Here is a 19937-nt window from a genome sequence, read left to right as displayed (position 1 = left end):
ACTATAATATTTGAGGATGAGTAATACAACTCTCAAAGGTTAAGAAAATTCACATTTCTATCTCATCAGTGTTAGGGGGTGAGGGGCAGTTCTACCTTTCTCATACCAACTCACTACTACTATTACTGTCTATACATCTTTCTACAAAATACATCAGTCTATATTTCAGTATAAAAATGCAACAAAACAGCAACTTTTTATAATTTTATTTTTAATATACATTGTGCATGTTTTAGAGCTTTACCTTACATCTTTTTGGGTGTAAGGATGTGTCAGAAATGTTAATAAGCTTGGAGAAAATATGGCCACAACAGTTGCTTTCATTCATATCAATATTAATTGAAGTTCTACTTTACTTAAGCCTAATACTTAGAAATCTAGGAGCCACCCTTATAAGCTTCTGGTTCCTAACTAAAATGTCACATTGCCTAGTGGAAAAAGCTTTTTTACATGTTTTTCTCCTTTTATACAGAGTTCCAGAACATTAAGATTATAGCTCTTGGCCTAAGATTTTGACCTTATATAAGCAGAAGGTGATTTTCACCATATCAAATCTGGTATTTATCATTTTTGGCAGGTTCCAATTACAAATGAAATTTCCTGGAATATTATGAAAGAAAGACATTGGCGTATAAAATGCTTCTGATTTGTAGCACAATATCTTGGTTTTGAAATAATCTTGTGGGGCAATTTGGCTTAATTCTTATTTTTCTCTTGATTTTATACCGTAATGCAGTTAAAATAAACACTTTAGTTTGAGCAATCAATTAAGAATTAGGAACACGTCTACTCTATATGAAGGCAGAATTAAGGGCACAATTCCTCAGTCCTTTTCCATTTTCAGCTTCTTTGATTTTGGCATAAGTCAGAACACATGTACAGATATTAAAGGAAGCTTCTTTATCATGCAAATATAAGATATTATTATGGAATATAAACCTATTCCCAAAGTTATACATAGAATTCAGAATTGCAATTCACCCTCAAGTGAGCTACAAAACAGTCCCCCGCCCTTGTCTCAGAAGTCATGTTCTGCTGACCTTAATTTCATAATAGTGGGAATTGAGATTCAGCAGGTTGTAGCTGACTGATCATTTCGCCTAGAGACCCACTTATATTTTATTCTCTTCTAGATGAGGTCTTTCCTAAACTATTTTGGGGCTGAGGATTATTCTTCCTCGAATAGCATTGACTACATGACTACGATCCTGTTCAATCTCATTAAATCTAGAATGAACTCAGTATTCTCTACCATCCGGTCCTAAACCATTCGTTCAGTTTCAGCTTTTAGCCCACATGATTTTCACTTGAGCTAGATGCCCTGAATGTGCTCCCTGCATTCATATCCTGTGCCATTGCATACATCCTTCTCCTTGTTTGGAAGGGCACTCCACCGGCTCTCTACCTAGGCACGTTAGTCAAAATATCAGATCTTCCACACAGCCTTTTCTTTTTACTTTTTAAATATTTTATTTATTTATTCATGAGAGAGGCAGAGACATAGGCAGAGGGAGAAGCAGGCTTCTCAAGGGGAGCTCGATGTGAGACTCGATTCCAGGACCCCAGGATCACGACCTGAGCCAAAGGCAGATGCTCAACCACTGAGCAACCCAGGCATCTCCACACAGCCTTTTCTGATCAAAGACTGCTATAAATTTTATTGTCCTCTATTTTTTCTTTTTTTCTTATCCTTCTAATTAATCTTTACTGTGTTATTAGTCCATACTGTCATATTTTTTCATGTGTCTGCTTTGTTTCTTTTCAGTTACGTTGAAAATTACTTGAGAGTAGATCTAGCAATACTTTTTCTACTTAACTCACAAAAACACAAAACCTCTTTACAAAAATAAAAAAAAAAAAAATCTTATCAGGTTCTTCCAGGTACTTTTTTCAGACATTCGGGATGCATCAGAGAACAAAGTGTGTCCATTTATAATATATAAGAATTGATGCTTTATTTCTGTAGTTTGCTAAATTTTAGACAAATGGTGGATTTAAAGTTTTAACAGGCAAGTAATTATGACATAACTAATAAAGTATTCAGTTCATTACTAGTGATTCTTGTCAGTTTAGCTTATTGTTTGAAACTCTTGGAAGAAAGAGGGAAATAAAGGGAATATTTACAGAACAACACATATTTATGCAGTCCTTTTCATTTAAACTTCACAATAAATCTTTAAATGTACTTAACCTCTCAGAGACTGCCTTTTAGTAAAGTAAAAAGATAAATGGACAGAGTATAGATGGCCTACCAGAAAAGTCTTGGTCTATCTTCCCATATCATTTAAAGTACTTTCTTATTCAGAAGTAAATGACATCTAAGTCTTCTGAAGCCAGTTCTAGTTATCTGGGATATCTGGTATGAGCAAGGGGTTTTGACTCAAGTATCCCTCAAATCACCCTTTTAATCAGCTGACCACATTTTTGATTGAACATTGGTATATTGTTTTTCCAACAATTTTCTCATTTCTCTGCTACCTACTGGGAATCCTACACTTTCATTCAATTCTGACACTACTCAGAGTTAGAGTAAGTTCCTGAGGTTAAGGGTGAAGTCAATCCCACAAGACTGCCCTTACTTCAAATGCCAGCCATAGATGGGATCCCCAGACTTCCTGTGCTTCTGTTTGGCTTACTATGAATTCTGAAGTTCTGATGACCCACTCACCTTTTCCAGGTGTGATAATTTACCAGAATGACTCATAGACCTCAGGAAAGCTCTATACATACAATTACAGCTTTATTATGAAGGATGCAATCCAGGAATTGTCAATAGGAAGGAATCTGTAGGGCAAGGGATGTGAATGTGGGTAGGTGGAGGATATACAGAATTTCTATGCCCTCTCATGGCATGCTACCCTCTCAGGACATTAATGTTTTTACCAACCTAGAAGTCCCTCAGACTTCTTTTCCCCAAAAAACTTCTTTGTTCGAAAGCTTCTATTGGGGCAGCCGGGGTGGCTCAGAGGTTTAGCCCTGGCACGATCCTGGAGACCTGGGGTGTAGTCCCACATCGGGCTCCCTGCATGGAGCCTGCTTCTCCCCCTGCCTCTCTCTCTCTCTCTCTCATGAATAAATAAATAAAATCTTAAAAAAAAAAAAAACTTCTATTGAAGTTTCATGATGTTAGCATGATTGATTGAATCATTAACCATTAGTGACTACACTCAGCCTGCAGAGTTCTCCCCTCCTCAGAGTCAGAGCTGATAGTTCTAAACTTTGAATCAGGTGATTGGGTTTTCTGGCAATCAATCCCAATTCCAAAGGTTTCTAGAGACCCACCAAGGGTCATCGCATTAGCATAAACCCAGGTGTGGTCAAAGGGATTCATTATGAACAAAAAAAAGATACTTGTCACTCAGGGAATTCCAAGGGTATGAGGAGATCTGTGCCAGGAACTGAGACAAAGACCAAATCTATCTATTTTTTATCATACTACAATTGGAAATATCGAGGAGCTTATAAACCAATCGCTGGGCCTCTCTGCTAAAGGTTTTGGTTTTATTGGTCTGGGGTGAAGCCCCATCATGGGCAGTTTATAAAAGATCTTCAGGTAACTCTAATGTACACCTAGGGTAGAAAGCTATCCTTTAAATAAGGGAGCAGTGGGAGTATTAAATATTTGATATACAGTTAATAGCCAAATGTTTGTTGAACTATGGTCCATGTGCTATGTTAGATGCTTAGGAGATAAGAGTGAGTAAACCAGGCATATTCCTTTTCATACAGAGCTATGGTCCAATAGAAAAGTCAGAAATTACACACATATAGCAAGTATGATGGAATTGAGAAGGTGAGGTACAGAATGCTATAAAACTGTATAGCAAGGGGGTCCTGGCATAATGAGGAAGTAAGGGGTAGGGCCAGGAAGGCTTCCTTACAGAAAGATATGGATGGGGAATCTGAAAGAATGAATAAGAGGTAGTGAAAGAAAAGCAAGAGAATTGTTTTTCTTGGCACTCACTTCTCAAAGTGAGGTTCAAGGGAGTAGTAGCATTAGTGTCACCTAGGAGTTGTTAAAAATACAGAATATCAAGCCCACTGAATCAGAATCTACATTGTTCCCAGATGAGCCCTATGCAAAATCAAGTTTGGGAAGTACAGCTCTTGGCAACTCCCCAAAAGGCACTGCTTATAAATTCCTCAATGAGATCCCTAAGGCAGCTTTGCTTCCTGTCCTTAAGAGGACTAATCGTACAAATATTCCTATAATTCCATAAGCTACCCTAGGAACTTTCCAATAAAATTATTTTTTGCTTAAATTAGTAAGATTCACATTTTATTGTTTCGAAGAAAAGTACCCTAAATAATACACAGAGATACCATTCCTAAGTTGCTAGGAAAAAGAAAAATGACTAAAACCCCAATTATGCCTCATATTTTTAACCCAGAATTCAATAATATTTTTCTAGCATTTCAAACATAATCAGAAATATTGTTCCTTTCCTTCATAATTTAACAGATATATAGTTTAAAGCCAATTAGTTTTTTTTTAAGATTTCATTTATTTATTCATGAGAGACACAAAAAGAGAGGCAGAAAGATAGGCAGAGAGATAAGCAGGTTCCCTGTGGGCAGCCCGATGTGGGACTCAATCCCAGGACCCTGGGATTGACCTGGGCCGAAGGCATGTGCTCAACCGCTGAGATACCTAAGGGTCCCAAAAGCCAATTAGTTTTGACTAATACTCACAATTTTGTGCTTTTGGTTGGTTAAATGATTTTTATCTTTTTCTCAAATGTTTAGAAATTTATGAGAATTATGAGACTGTGTTAATTATCTGTTGTTGCACAAAACACACCAAAAGTAATAGCTTCAGATGATAATAAACACCTACTGCCACCCATGTTTTACTGGTCAAGTTCAAGAGTGACTTTCTTGGGTCATTGTTGTCCAGGATACCTTCTGAGATTGCAATCAAGATGTTGACTAAGAATTTGCAGTCATTCAAAGGCTTGCCTGAGGTTGGAGGATCTGATTCCAAGAAGACTCATACCTGTGGCTGACACATAAATGCTAGATGTTGGTGGGGGGCCTTAGTTACTCACCATATGGACTTCTCCATAGATGTCCTTGAATATTCTCATGTCATGGGTGCTGGAAAGTGATCCATGTGATGGAGGCAGAAGGTACATCTTTCATGAGCTAATCTTGGAAGTCCTTCTCTGTCATTTCTGTGACATCCCCTTGGTTACCAGGTCAAGCCTATTCGATGGGCATGAGGGTGATCCATAGGGGTGTGACTACTGATGTGGGATTAATGGGATAATCTTAAAGATTAACACAAAGTCTGCATTTCATGCTATTTCACATTTCTGTTTCCATTTTTTTTAATATTTTGTTTATTTATTCATGAGAGACACGGAAAGAGAGAGGCAGAGATAGAGGCAGAGGGAGAAGCAGGCTCCATGCAGGGAGCCTGACATGAGACTTGATCCCAGGTCTCCAGGACCATGCCCTGAGCTGAAGGCGGTGCTAAACTGCTGAGCCACTGGGGCTGCCCACAATTTTTTTTTTTTTAATAATAGGAACCAAGTGTAATAACATATCAAACATCCTCAAAGACAGTGACTTCCTTGAAACTGACAGCAGCACTGTATGATGGATATTTTAATGTATTTAATAATAATGCTAACAATATATCAGACACTAATAAATGGCAATATATGCAATGCATTATTCTATAAGCTTTCTATATGTAAATGAAGTTATTCTTCACAACAAATCTATGAGGTAGGTATTATTTTTCTCCCTATTTTGTAAACAGGAAGCTAAATTACAGGGAGATTAAGTAAAAGCAGTGTTGTTATTATCTCTCCTAACTGCCTATATTAAACACCCCTAACTACTACGACTAAATACTTGGGTGGTGGAAATAAACGGGTAATGAGTAACAATGAGGGTGGTAAGAAGATGGACTGTGGATCATTTCCATTTACTAAGATCCAGTGTTGGAGGACAAGGTGTGTAGGTAAGAGAAATGAAAATAACCTAGTTTTTGCCTTCAGGATACTTGAAACATAACCAATGAAAGAGGAAAATATTAGAAACATTGCTATTTCATGTTATTTAAAAAATGTTCAATAAATCATACCAATGTTTTTAGATTAGCTTATTCAATAAACATAATTGAACACCTATTGTATGCTAGGTACCACTGAAGTGACTGTGATATAGCAGTGAAATGACCAAACAAAAATTTCTGCCTATGGGGAATATCTATTCTGATGGGAAAGAGACAAATATTAAGCCAGATAAATTAGTAAACTATAGGGTAATTACATACTGATAAGACCTAAGGATAAAGAACTAAGCTAAGCAAAGGAGAGGGATAAGACATGTCAATGTGAAGGAAAGGGAGGTGATAGAGATCTGAGGAAGATGTTACTGAGCAGGGAACTACTTAAAAAAAAAAAAAAAACCAAAAAACTTAGGTTTATTTATTTATTTTAGAGAGTCAGGGGAGGGGCAGAGGGAGAGAGAGAGAAATCTTCAAACTGTCTCCCTGCTGAGCACAGAACTCAGTCCCAGGACCCTGAGATCATGACGTGAGCTGAAATCAAGAGTCAGACGCTAAACCAACTGAGCCACCCAGGTGCCCCTGAGCAGGTGACTTTTGAATGAATATCCTGAGGACGCGAGAGAGCTATATCTGGAGGAAAAGCATTTCAAGCAGAGGGAACAGCAAGTAAAAGGCTCAGTCAGAGACATGCACATGTAGAACAAATTTGAAGAACAACAGAAAAGGGCAGGGGGATTAGAATCGAACAAATAAGGAGAGAGAACTAAGAAATGGGTTTAGAGAGTTAACATGTGGGAGGGTGTGAGCACAGATCATGTAACACGTTGAGGGTTATTGGAAATTACTCTGTTCATTCTGGCTGCTGTGCTGGGAATATACTGAAGGCAACAAACTAGAAGCAGTAAATCCAGCTTACTATTGTAGTAATCCGGGTAAGAGGTGGTTGTGCTTAGTTCAAGATGGTAGCAGGAGATTGTTGGGAAATGGTAGAGTATGCACAGAGGGAATGGAATACCCATTGTAAGATAGCTACCCTTAAACAACAACAACAACAACATGATAATAACATTCAAGGGAGTAAATTAAAGGGGTTAGGTCAACAGCTATGGATGAGTATAATGATGGAATCCCAATAGGAGAATCAATATTCACTTAAAAGATTGCTGTTTGATGATTTTGGAAAGTGCCAAAGCTCACTACCTACAAAAAGAAGATGATGTTTAAGAATTTTTATGTCCTGCTGAGTTACTGGCAAGAAGTTCAGAAATATAAAGATTTTAAAAAAGAAAAGGGTACTATGAAGGTTTAGAAGAATGTTCTTTAAAAAAAATATGCTAACTGACTGATGATCAAAGGAAAACTTGGCAAATTCTCCTGGCAGTCAAATAGAAAAAAAAAAAAAAATCAAAGAATTGATTTGTTAAATAAGGTAAACTAATTCCTAGAATTTCCAACTAGCTATTTAGAGACACATATTCAAATGCCAAGCCAAAATTAAAATGGATATTGATATTTTCTCTCTTGAACACAAACAAACACAATTTATGGAACAAAAAGAAATATGTATCAATAGCACACAACCCCAGCATAGTGGGAGATTCAGTGCCTGACTTTGACATCTCCATCGTGGTCAAAACAAAATATCTTACTAGTGGAGGAAATTAAACTTTTCCAAAATGATCATTCCTTCTACAAACATTTGAGTGTCAGTGAACCAAATAAATGCTAATGACTTATTTCAAACACTTTTTAAATGCTTTTCCTTTTTTGACATATGCAATCAATAAGTCTAAAATGGGATAATGTTCTAAAATTTAGTATTCTAGACTTGGAAAGAATCACAGAGATAATTTGATCCATCTCCCTTCACCCCCATCCATTTGGCAGATGAGGGTACATAGAAGTGAAGCAATTTGCTTAATGTCACATGACTAGCTAGTTTCAAGGTTGGTATTGAAAAGCAGAGAACTCTTTCAGGATTTATGCCTTTATCTTACTCTTCTAGAACCACAGCTTTCAAAAATTAATTTGTGGCATTCTCCTTTCATTAAATCATGGAAGATATATGTGTTTTCCATTTGGACTCACATTGGAGTCTACCCCTGGTTCTGCGGGACAGGTGAAAGGGAAATATATGAGGATGTCATTTCCCTGTCTTGTCATGGAAGTGTAAATCCAAGGCCACCCACCTTTGTGGTGTGAAGCAGAAGTTCCTAGAGTCACATATACACAAATCTGTTTGTTTCACACTTGCACTCTCAATGCCACACAGAATGTGGCATATCAAATGCTGAATACCACATTGCTAAGTGAACGAGTAGATTTCTCTTCCTTGCTGTCACCCGAACCTGGAAACCTAGCAGAGGGTAAATCACAAGGATTAAACAGGAGTTGCAATGTGCAGTGCCTCGTGGATGACAAGTCTACCTTGGCTGGGGGGCAGGGAGGTGGAGGCTTTTAGACATGGAAGGCCTCAGTGATGGTACCTGATTCTACCGTAGCCTGGACTAAGACACAGGAATAGGAAAAGATAAAGAATGTGTGGTGAGAGCCTCCTCCTGATGTAAGAAGAGAGGAAAGTAATGTGAGTGCTAATGAGAAGAAATAAATGAAACAGTGGGGGGAAGAAAATACATCCAAGTTGTTATTTAATATTGCCTCCAACCATGTGCTTTCCTCCTATTGTGTGTAGGTTAAAAGTGTATTTTTAGGGCAAAATCTTTTGAAATTCTGGTTCTTATGAAATTCTACCTACTAAACCATGCTCCTAATCCTTCAGTTAGATATAAGACACTCAATCATCAATTTCAAGAACAGAAAAAGAAGTATTATAAGTGTGGCTCCCTTAGGGCCGCCTGGGTGGCTCAGTCAGTTGTGCCTATTGGTTTCTGTTCAGGTCGTGATCTCAGCGTCCTGGGATGAGCCCCACGTGGGACCCCATGCTCACCACAGAGTCTGCTTGTCCCTCTCTCTCCCCCTTGTCCCTCTCTCCTCTCCCTGAGCATGTCTGTGTGCACGTGTGCTTTCTTCTCTCTAAAACAAAACAAAACAAAACAAAACAAAACAAAACAACAAATAAAATCTTAAAAAACAAGTGTGGCTCCCCTAATCAATAGGAACATATACGGACTATAGGTACACATTGCCAATTTCATCTTTCACTGTAGCTTATTTTTCAAAATGAAATTTGGCAAATGGTGAGTTGTAAGACCTTGAAATTCCTTCACTGTGCAAGAACATTCACTTTAAAGTTTGCCACAAAGGGACGTCATGCCATGCGTAGATAGCTGCATGTGTATATATATATTTTTGCATGTGTATATTTTTAAGCATATTGCCAGAATGCAGTTTACCATTAGAGTGTTTAGCAATCATGTACATCCTTCTGTCCAACGATGGGCAGTTAATTATTTGCAGCCAACTAAATGACTATATTGGAATCCTTTTTAAAGATGAAATTTTTAAAATTCAAAGTCATAGTTTACGTGTTGTCCAAGCTCAGTTCATCTTTGATCGAAAGGGAAACGTCTATAATCACTAACTTGAATCTCTTGAGCTCACAGAAGGATGTGTGCACAAATAAATACACAGATGTGTCCACACAGTAGCAACTGCTTCCCTCTATGCTTACTTCTTCTTTGCTTGGATCCAGCACTGGGATGAGGCACTTGCTTTGATTGCCAAATTTACAGGAGAAAAAAACTCATCAATCAAGATAAGGATCAGGAACATTGTTGTTCTGAGTCATTATACAAATTTGAAGTTAAAGAAAAAAATTGGTAACCTTGATCCTGTTCTTATTTAAAATGTAGATATTTTCTGCATTGTGGATTTTTTTTTGCATGACATTAGATTTTTAAAATATTGTATTCAAATATTATTTATGTTGATTGTTGATATTTTAAGTTAAAATATAATTGAAATATCTTATTAGTTTCAGACAATGGTAACTAGACTTATAGTGGAGATCATTTACAATGTTTAAAAATCTCAAATCACAAAAAAAAAAAAAATCTCAAATCACTATGAGATATGCCTAGTTAACTGAGTTTTTTGATACACCTTAAATTTTGCCCTTGAGGGATCCCTGGGTGGCGCAGCGGTTTGGCGCCTGCCTTTGGCCCAGGGCGCGATCCTGGAGACCCAGGATCGAGTCCCGCGTCAGGCTCCCGGTGTATGGAGCCTGCTTCTCCCTCTGCCTATGTCTCTGCCTCTCTCGCTCTCTCTGTGTGTGACTATCATAAATAAATAAAAATTAAAAAAATAAAAAATAAAAATTAAATTTTGCCCTTGAGGCAAGTGCCTCATTCATCATACACTTCACCTTGGTGTTGACCCCACCTCAATGATTCTGCTCTATCAAAGATAGTGACAGAAATGTTCAAGGATTTGAGGATTCCATTCTATTATTTCAATTCCTCAATGAATATTAAGAATGTTCAACTCCTGAATGATACCTCCAAAAGTAGAGCCATAGGGATTTTAGAAGGGTAATGGATAAGTTAAGGAAAATTTGAAATTGACACATTTGCAGTAATATATCAGCGTAAACATTTAAGGTTTAGTAAGGGCCTTGAGGATCAGAAAGTCTATCCATGTTCTGAACTTGAATCTCCTTTACCACATATACCCAAGAACACATCTGAACATATGAAGTGATGGAAAAGATGCCACTTCCCAACACAGCCCAATCTAATTGAAACCTATTAGAACATTCTTCCTTACACTGAGCTATGTTTGAGTGTTTCTTCCTAAAGTGCCACACTTTGGTTCACTTTGAATCCTCTGAGCGTTAATTTAGGAAGACCAATACTAATCTCACTCCACTAGACTCTTAAAATACGAAGGCACATAAAAATGTCGTCTTCTTGAAGCAAGTAATTTTCCTTTTGGACATTTATCCTAAGGAGATTTTTTTTTTATTAAATGTTGTTTTTAGAACTTGAATTCTATGGAAATAAAAAGGAACATCCTAGTGGCCATAATCATCATAATTCAGTGCTCAGAATGTTTCCCTAGGTTGTTGATTTTCTCAACCTGGCTGGTCCCCCGAGTCTTCTGATGGTAAATTTAAATAATATGAATAGTTGGAACTAACATTTCAGGAATATGCCTCTTCAGATCTAGGGCAGAGCCCAGGTGCATCCTTGGTGTTTAGAAGCTCCCCAGGAGCTCCAAGTGTTCAGGCAGGACTAAAAACCACAACAGTCTTACCACTCAGATGAACAGATACATCTACTTGCCCTTGACTTTCTCCAAATCAAGCAAGAACAACTGCAGGCTAAAATACTTTATTCACTTTCATAAAATAAATCCTTCCCTTGTATTTGAGCTTCTCCTGAAAATGCAGTAATTGTTTAATTATCAAAAAAAGATTATCTGGTGATTGACTATTTTTTTTTTCCTGGATTGCTGGTGGAGTGGAAAAAATCAGTTAAATGTAGTGGTCCCCTGAAGCAGTATGTGACCAGTGTTGGAGAAGCCGGAGAAATCTCAGTGAATTTTCTGGATTTTAACTCAGGGAAAACATTTAATTATCTCGTGAAATAGCATAATTAAAGATAACAATAATAATACTTTACATCAAAAATTTTGTGCGTGTTGGTAGCCCTTGAGACCTCATGAAAACTCAATTATAAAAGGAAATAAATGTATCAATTTATGTACCTACTAACTCCAGTGACCTGCCTCTACTCACAACTCTAGTGCCACTTAGAAGACAGGCATTCTAATGTTAATATCATTCATTTAATGTAATAAGAGCTACCATAATCATCAGTCTCTATAAAGTAGGCTGTAAAGTATTTTACTGATTTAAAAATAAATATATTAATTCCAAACAGGAGAGTTAAAAAAATAGTTCAAATTAACCAGACTTACATGATCTAATATTTCTATTGGGCTTTTAATTTGGCTAAAATATAAGAAATTTTTCTAATTATTATTTTAGAATAAACATTCTTTGGCTTAATGAAATTTTATTACACCTGACTAACAGTTGATTTCAGACACAAAAGTGGAGTCCTGCAATAAGGGAGAAAAGCATGTGTGGTCCTGCTGGCTGTTTATTTGGGCAGAATCAGAAGCACTTTCAAGTCTGGCTCTCTTCCCTATTTTTAAACTATTTTCCATTTATAAGCACATAATGGCCACAAGGAAATACCTTCAGGTTTTGTATGCTACTTTGAATTGGTTCTTTCATGAGAAGATACTCAGGCTTTGAAATGCCTGTCTTTAATTGAGAATAATTTCAGTTCTAGGACCTCTTATACTTACAAGCAAGAATCAAGTGCCAAACACTGTGCTAAGAAGTCTAGATTCAAAGATAGGACATAGTACTTCTTCTCAGGTGTTTTTCTTCTAAATCCTACCGAGATTTCAGTTGTATGACGGGGCTAATCAATTTCACGTTTGGGGTGGCTCCTGACTGCAGCTTGGCTTCTTACACGGATCAGCCATAGCTCCTCTAATCATATATAATGAAACTGATGCTAGAGAACTGTGATGTCCAAAGCATTCTATAGCTTGAGCAGTGATCACTTTAAATGTTTCAAGGCTATGTATATTAGCCTATCTCATGGGGTGGTTTTGCTTTGAGTTCATAAAAATTAATACAATGAATAGCCATTAGAGAGATATATCTAGATTTTAGAACAAGGAGTATTGCCATCACACTTTCTAAACAGCAAATTGATTCAATAAATCCTATCATTTGTCAAATAGTGTCAGGAGCTTTATGCATGGGAATTAACCAAAGTAGGATATGTTTATATATTCAGAGCTGATTTTTTTTTTGAAAAATCTCTTTCTACAACCTGCTAGACTCTGTTAAACAAATTATTGTTGATTTGAATCCTCTGAGTCATAATTGAATTTCATTGGAAGTGTGGGTTTGACCATGCCCCTTGAGCTAGAGAATACGCATTGCCGACTTCATCTTCAAAATTATCGGCAAGGAGAGCAAAAAGGAGATAAAAAACATGAAACATTTTCAAAGAAACCCACCATGCTGTAGTTGTCCAGCATGTCATGTTGGATTCATTTCAACAAAAAACGACTTTCACAGAATGCCCACCAGACATGTTCCCACAGGCTGTTTTGCCATCTGTAGTATTAAAGAGTATCCATTATGGGTGCCTTGGGGCTAATCTTTCAGAAATGATTACAAAGTGTTCATGATACATTACCTCAAATGGAATTATTGGCTTTAATTAAACAAAACAAAACAAAACAAAACCCTCAAAACAATAGATTTATTAAAGCAGACAAGGAATAGATCATATTTTAGACTTTACATCTGGATTGAAAGAACACACATACACATTTGCTTATGATAGGTCTCTGTTAATATAAATTCTTTGACTAAATAATGATCGTAGAAAATTTATTACATTATGTAATCTACTCTGGATACTACTATTTCCTTTATTTATTTATGCAAAAAGGCACACCTCAAAATCTACCAGCATCCAGCTCATAAAAAAGGAATGATGAGGTCTCATCTTTCTTTCTTAAGTTTGGCATTTAGTTGCAGTTGAAAATACATGGAAAATAGTAAACATATTCTGAAAACCTGTATTATGAGAATATTGACTTTATCTAATTTAGAAAATAGAAAGTAAAGATAATAAGGATATTTTAAGCCTTTTCCCTAGTTGTAATACCTTTCTCTTAGGTGTACTGATCAGAAGCTATTTAAGCAAATTTTTATTTTTTGTAAATTGAGGTAACTTTTTATAACCCTTATAAAGCTGGAAATACCAAAGTGATTGTACAGCCAGTGTTTGGAATCATAGGTTTAGATACTCACAAGCACAAATAAATCCTTTAAGTGGCTTCCAAAGTAATTATTCCAGTTCTTTACTTTCTCTTTTATGCAGTCTTTGAACTCCTCAGAAAGCATGATTCTGAAAACATTCTTAGCCTCAAATGACAAATTATGTTCCAATATGTTATCAAGGGAAAATGGAATAACTATTATGCAAATTGGATGCTTAATTGCTGCCCTCTATTACTCAGAAAAGCTTGATTTGGAACCAATCCCAGAGGTCATTTAGTCACGGAGTTGTCTCCCACCCCAAGAAGCCATAACACATACCCTGTGAGGCTTGTCACAAGCCCATACATGCGACATATTGTGTTCAATTGAACTAAATGTCTCACAGAAGACTGAGTGACCCAATGAGTAAAATTTTGTCAGGTCCTTCTACTAACAGACATTCGTAATGCAGGAAAGTTCTTCTTGTTGAGGTGGCCACTTACTGTTGTTCCTCTGACCACCTGATGTCCACTACCTTTTCCTAACAGAGAATAATTTTCTCTCCCATTGTTGTCTGCAATCTTGGTGGAAACAGGTTAAATAAAATGCTCTTTGTTCTACTCAAGAGGCTGCAGCAGGTATTCTTCGCCAGGTGCTTCTCCACGCTCGAGGGGACAGCCATGTGGTGGGACCATAGGGCTCTTCAACCCAAGACTTTAAGTCTTGGCAAGAATGGATTGAGGATGAGACAGTAAGACAAATAAATGATGGCTGTAGAGCCTCAATGCTAATCAGATAGTTTCTGTAGCTTTCTACTGAGACATCCAGCCTCTTGCTCTGTCGATCTATATGCATCATTTTTGGTTTTGCGGCTCCTAGTATTTTTCCAATTAATTTTGGTTTGTTTAAAGCAAACAGAGTATGTCTATATATCTGCAAGCAAAGAACTCTGTCATCAGAGTTCCCAGTAATTTCCCCCTTTATTTCTAAATTTACCTTCCAGAATTTGTCCATATTCATAAATCCTGCTTTTAACTATAAAATCCTACCTTCTATTTAACTTCCTTATTCTGGTCAAACAAATAAGCTTCCTACAACTGTTAGTTAGATTATTTGAATTCTAGGCCTTAGACAACTCTGATCACATTTCTTCTCTAGGATTTGTCCTGCACAGAACTTGCAGTTAAACAAAACCCATAAGAATCCTCCCTAGTTGTTTTGTTTCTTTTTTGAGAGAGAGAGATGACCTGGCTTCAGTCCCTATTACTTTCCTAATGATGTGACCACGTTTAGCTAATTTTCAAACTACCTTTAAGACTTTAATTTTTGACCATTACATTTTGTTTAATGAATTACATCCATCAATTTAACACCTCCCTATCATGATTTCGATGAATATTTCAATAGTCATCTAAAATAAATCAATATTCATCTAAAATAATATTATTTATTCCAAATCTTCATTGAATTCACAAATAAAAATATTGAGTAAACTGGATCCCTGTAGTACTCTGCCAACAACATGCCTTGATATGACTTGATATTCAATGGCTTTTTGCTGAAGTTATTTTAAAAACTTTGAATTACTTAACATACCTAACCATTTAACCATATCTAAATATTTATATACAAATCTATTACATTTTAATTTTAAAGATTTTATTTATTTATTTGAGACAGAGAGAAAGGGAGAGAATATGCATGTGAGTGGGAGGAGAGGCAGAAGGAGAGGAAAGAAGCTCCAGCCGACTGTGCAGAGCATGGAGGCTGAGGCTGGGCTCCATCTCAAGACCGAGATCATGACCTGAGCTGAAATCAAGAGTCAGATGCTCAAATGACTGAGCCACCTAGGCACACCCCTATTACATTTTAATTCACTTACCATCTTTCTATAATTCCTCGATAAGATACAAAATATTTTTATTTAAATAATGAGGTGCATTATTATTAATGGGAAATGCAGCATAGTAACCTAATCAAACAGATATACATATATAAATAAATCACATTTCAGATTTATCCTTGCTGTATGTAATATATTATATCAGTTTCTATTCTGTTCTATAGTATTACTTTTTAAAGCTAGTCATATAAAATTGGTGGGTTATGTCAATATCAATATCTACTTCTTGGCTGTGATATTGTACAATAGGTATATAAAATGTTACTATCGGGAGAATTTTGATAAAGAGTATACAAGATCTCTGAATGTTGTTTTACAACTGCATTTGAATCTACAATTATCTCAAAATAAATAAAAGCTAGTCATGAACTACTAAATTTAGATTGTGATCCACTAATGATTCATCAACAGAAATGTATAAGATATTAACAGACATTAAAAAAATAATAATGAATAAAACAAGGGTGTCATCATTAGTCACTGAAATATGTATAGAAATGGGAAATATTAAAAAAAGAAATAGGAAATATTATTGGTAAAAAAGAACTATAATCATTTTCAAAAGATAGGAATATTTATATGGAAAAGAGTTAAAAATACAATTGGAAAGTTGGCAAGAGACAGAAAGGGAGGATTCACAGAAGAAAATATTTTAATAACTAAAAAAGTAAAATTGTTTAATCTTATTATAAATAAAATATTGGTTTTTGGATTTCTAAATAAATGCACTTTAAGAAAATTCATTAAACTTAATATTTCTGTGACTGACAGGTATTACCTAAAGCTGCAGCTGTTAGCAGAAATTGCTTCAAGTCTTTTAGAAAGAAATAGTAAGGCCGTTAACCCATATAATTTTAGTTCATATTCTTTTTCTCAGTAAACATCTGCTTATATTCTAAGAACATAAATAACTTGGGCAGGGATTTATATAATAACTGTTTTTCACAACTAAAGTTATAATATAATAAACAAATAAATAAAGGTTGCCCTGAATATTCAATACTAGGATTTTGTTTAAATACATTTATGGATTATTTACAGCTTTAATAATGCCTTTCACTAAGAGTATTTAATAACAGGAAAATAATAAAATGCAACATTAAATGACCAGAGGAAAGTTATTAAAGTGTTAGTTGTCATTTCTGGGCAAAGGCATAGAGCTAATTTTCACATTCCTTTGCACCAAAACTATTTACACTATCTGAAGTAGCTGGTTCAAACTCTGTTCCATAAAGGTACTTATTAGTCAGGGCTGTCAAAACATGATAGCACGGGCAGGGTGACTTAAACAGAATTTTATTTTCTCATAGTTCTGGACACAGGAAGTCCAAGATCAAATGTCAGCAGGATAGATTTCATTCTAAACACTCTCTCCTTAAAGTTTAGATTGCTGTCTTCTCTCCTTGTCTTCATATGACTTTCTCTATGCATATTAGCATCCTCTTCTTTTAAGGACACCAGTCATAATGCATTAAGGCCTACCTCAATGACCTTATTTAAACTAACTTACCTCCTTAAAGACCCCATCTCCAAATACAGCTCATTCTGAGTTACTAGGGATTAGGATTTCATCATTTGAATTTTGGGGGAACATCATTCAGTCCATAATAGTGCTCTAGACAGATCAAATGGTGCCATACACACCCAGGCCAGTCTGTTTCTATGGAAATAAATTGCCATGGTTAATAATGGGAGAAGGTAGGTTAGTAGAGTCTGCTGATATAAAAGCACCAAAGCTGTTGTGGCTCATTAAGCTGGGAGATTTGGCTGTCTGGGGTCATAGAACAGCTGCTAAGATAGACTACCCATCAGATTTCATGTATCTGATGGCATGAACTGATGGGAAAGAAAGCTGATATACAGGCTTCTATACATCCTTCTGGAAAAGACACATCAATCGTGTATCATTAGTGTATGTCTCTCTTCATGATCCCAAAGAACCTGCCTAGCTAGACTGGTTCCATATTTATTAGATTTATAATGAGAAAAACAATAACCACAACAAAGAACTATGACTGCTAGGGACAAGTCACTCTTATAGGAAAACTGTTGCCGTGCTTAGCAGATGAAAGAAAATTCTGTTAACAACACACAAAATAAGAGTTTCCACACATGAATGGTTAGCCTGCCTATATAAACCTTAGCTTTCCACAAGGATTCTTCCTTGAGAATTCTGGAAAGCAGCCGTTTTAATACAGACCACTGGAGTTATGTAGAAATAAAGACTAATAATACCAGCAAAAGGAAAACTATTTCAGTGGTTCCAAATCTTTTTAATCACACCATCTTCTTCAGGAGAATGTCTGCAATATATGAATATATATTTATTGTTAAACACCTAGAAATTAAGACTATTAAAAGAATATCAACAGATAATTCAAATAGGAATTCTGATTCTGAATGCCTCAAACTGTAGTCAGCTAGCATGTTTCTTGGGGTGTACACATTTTAGAAATCTCTGATCCATATATGTATAAAACACCACAGCATAGATGTTTAGTGTTTAGAGATCATGTCTTCCCACCAATGGTAATCTACATAGAAGTGCCAAGAAAGGACACATCATCATAAATGGCAGGTATGAGTCCTTCCATCTTTGTTTACTTCCTCACCAGTCAAAGAAGTATTCAGCTATATCAGTAAAGAAAAGGCAGTATATAACATTACTGTCTCCTTTAATATTATTTTTTCAGTTTAAATGAACACATTGTGTAAGAAGGATTTTAGGAGGGCATTTTCTCAACTCTTCTAACGATTCTTAGTGGGGCAATTTGCACAATTTTTGTTACAAAAGACATCTAACTAGCCTATTTCAAGGTGCATTTCACAATAATCTCATTTCCAAATCATATAATACATTCCATCTTAATTAATTCAATTTTTTAAAACTGAAGCAAAATAGGAAACTTATAACCTTAGCCTGATGAACACATTGTCCTCCCCTTTGGATTTTATATTTGATTTTATTTGATTTTTGGCATGTGAAATTTTATTTTTTCCATTATAGTATTTTGGTTGTTTTTAAGGTTATATATAAAAAAACTAGTGATAATCTGATTACACCTATTTTTCCAAAGGTCCATCTGTATTGTCCCAGCTGGTAAGCCACCTCTGGTTGCTGAACAGCAATTCTGATAAATCAGTTGGCAGTACCAGCATTTTTGCCCAAAAAGAGAGAACTAAACCCACTGGAGATGTAAAGACTCTCCTTAACCCAGTCTTTTCTAAGCCTTGGAGAACATTTCTGATCTAAGCCTATACCCAAGGAACACATCACGATTCACACAGTCATGGAAGAGATTTTTAACTTCCAGCTGATGGAACAGTTCAGGAAAGTCAGAATGGAAAAGAATGGGTATTTGGTATAATAAGCAATATGGCCACAGATGTATCATTAGCAATTAACTTTTGGTATTGGCAATTCTATAAAACACACTTTCTATCTCACAGTGCCATGACTAATTTAATTTGTTAAGTCATACTGGAAGACTATTTCAGGTGAAATAAAACTGATTCTTGGCAATAACATTTCACCGCGGTGTACTCACATAATTCAGTATTTATTTCAAACTCAATTTACTAAAGCCGCACACATACAAAATTAATACTATATATATTTATATGTGTTTATATATTTATATATATAAAGTGTACACACACACTTTACAGTAGCACTGAATACATGCTTTTGATAAATGTATGTCATACTTGTCTTTTTTTTTTTCATACTTGTCTTTTGAACATCAACACTGACAGTTTGTAAAGTAGTGAAGAGGACATAATAATAATACCTTTGCGTTCATACAGACATCAGTGGAAGTATAAAAGAAAAAGTTTGATGTTTGTGAACTTTATTTCATTGTACCTTACTCAGATTTTTCATGAAGTTGGTAAAATTCTAGTGTTTAATATAGACCCATTTGGGGCACCTGAGTGGCTCAGTTGGTTAAACATCTGCCTTTGGCTGAGGTCATGATCCCAAGGTTCTGGAATTGAGCCCCAAGTCGGGCTCCCTGCTCAGTGGGAAGCCTGCTTCTCCCTCTCCCTCTGTTCTTCCACCCCCCCACCTTTCTCGTGCTCTCTCTCTCTCTCAAATAAATAAATAAATAAATAAATAAATCCTTAAAACATAATAAAATAAAATAGACCCATTTGTCTGCAAAGAACGCACACTCACCTTTGTGTAAGTACAAGGATTATTGTGAGGCTACAAGCAGATGTAAACTAGGTGAAGCTGGACAGCCTGGTTTGGG

The sequence above is a fragment of the Canis lupus genome, chromosome 8 (assembly GCF_003254725.2).
Source record: "Canis lupus dingo isolate Sandy chromosome 8, ASM325472v2, whole genome shotgun sequence".
Taxonomy (NCBI): Eukaryota; Metazoa; Chordata; class Mammalia; order Carnivora; family Canidae; genus Canis; species Canis lupus.
Note: the sequence above shows the minus strand (reverse complement) of the source record.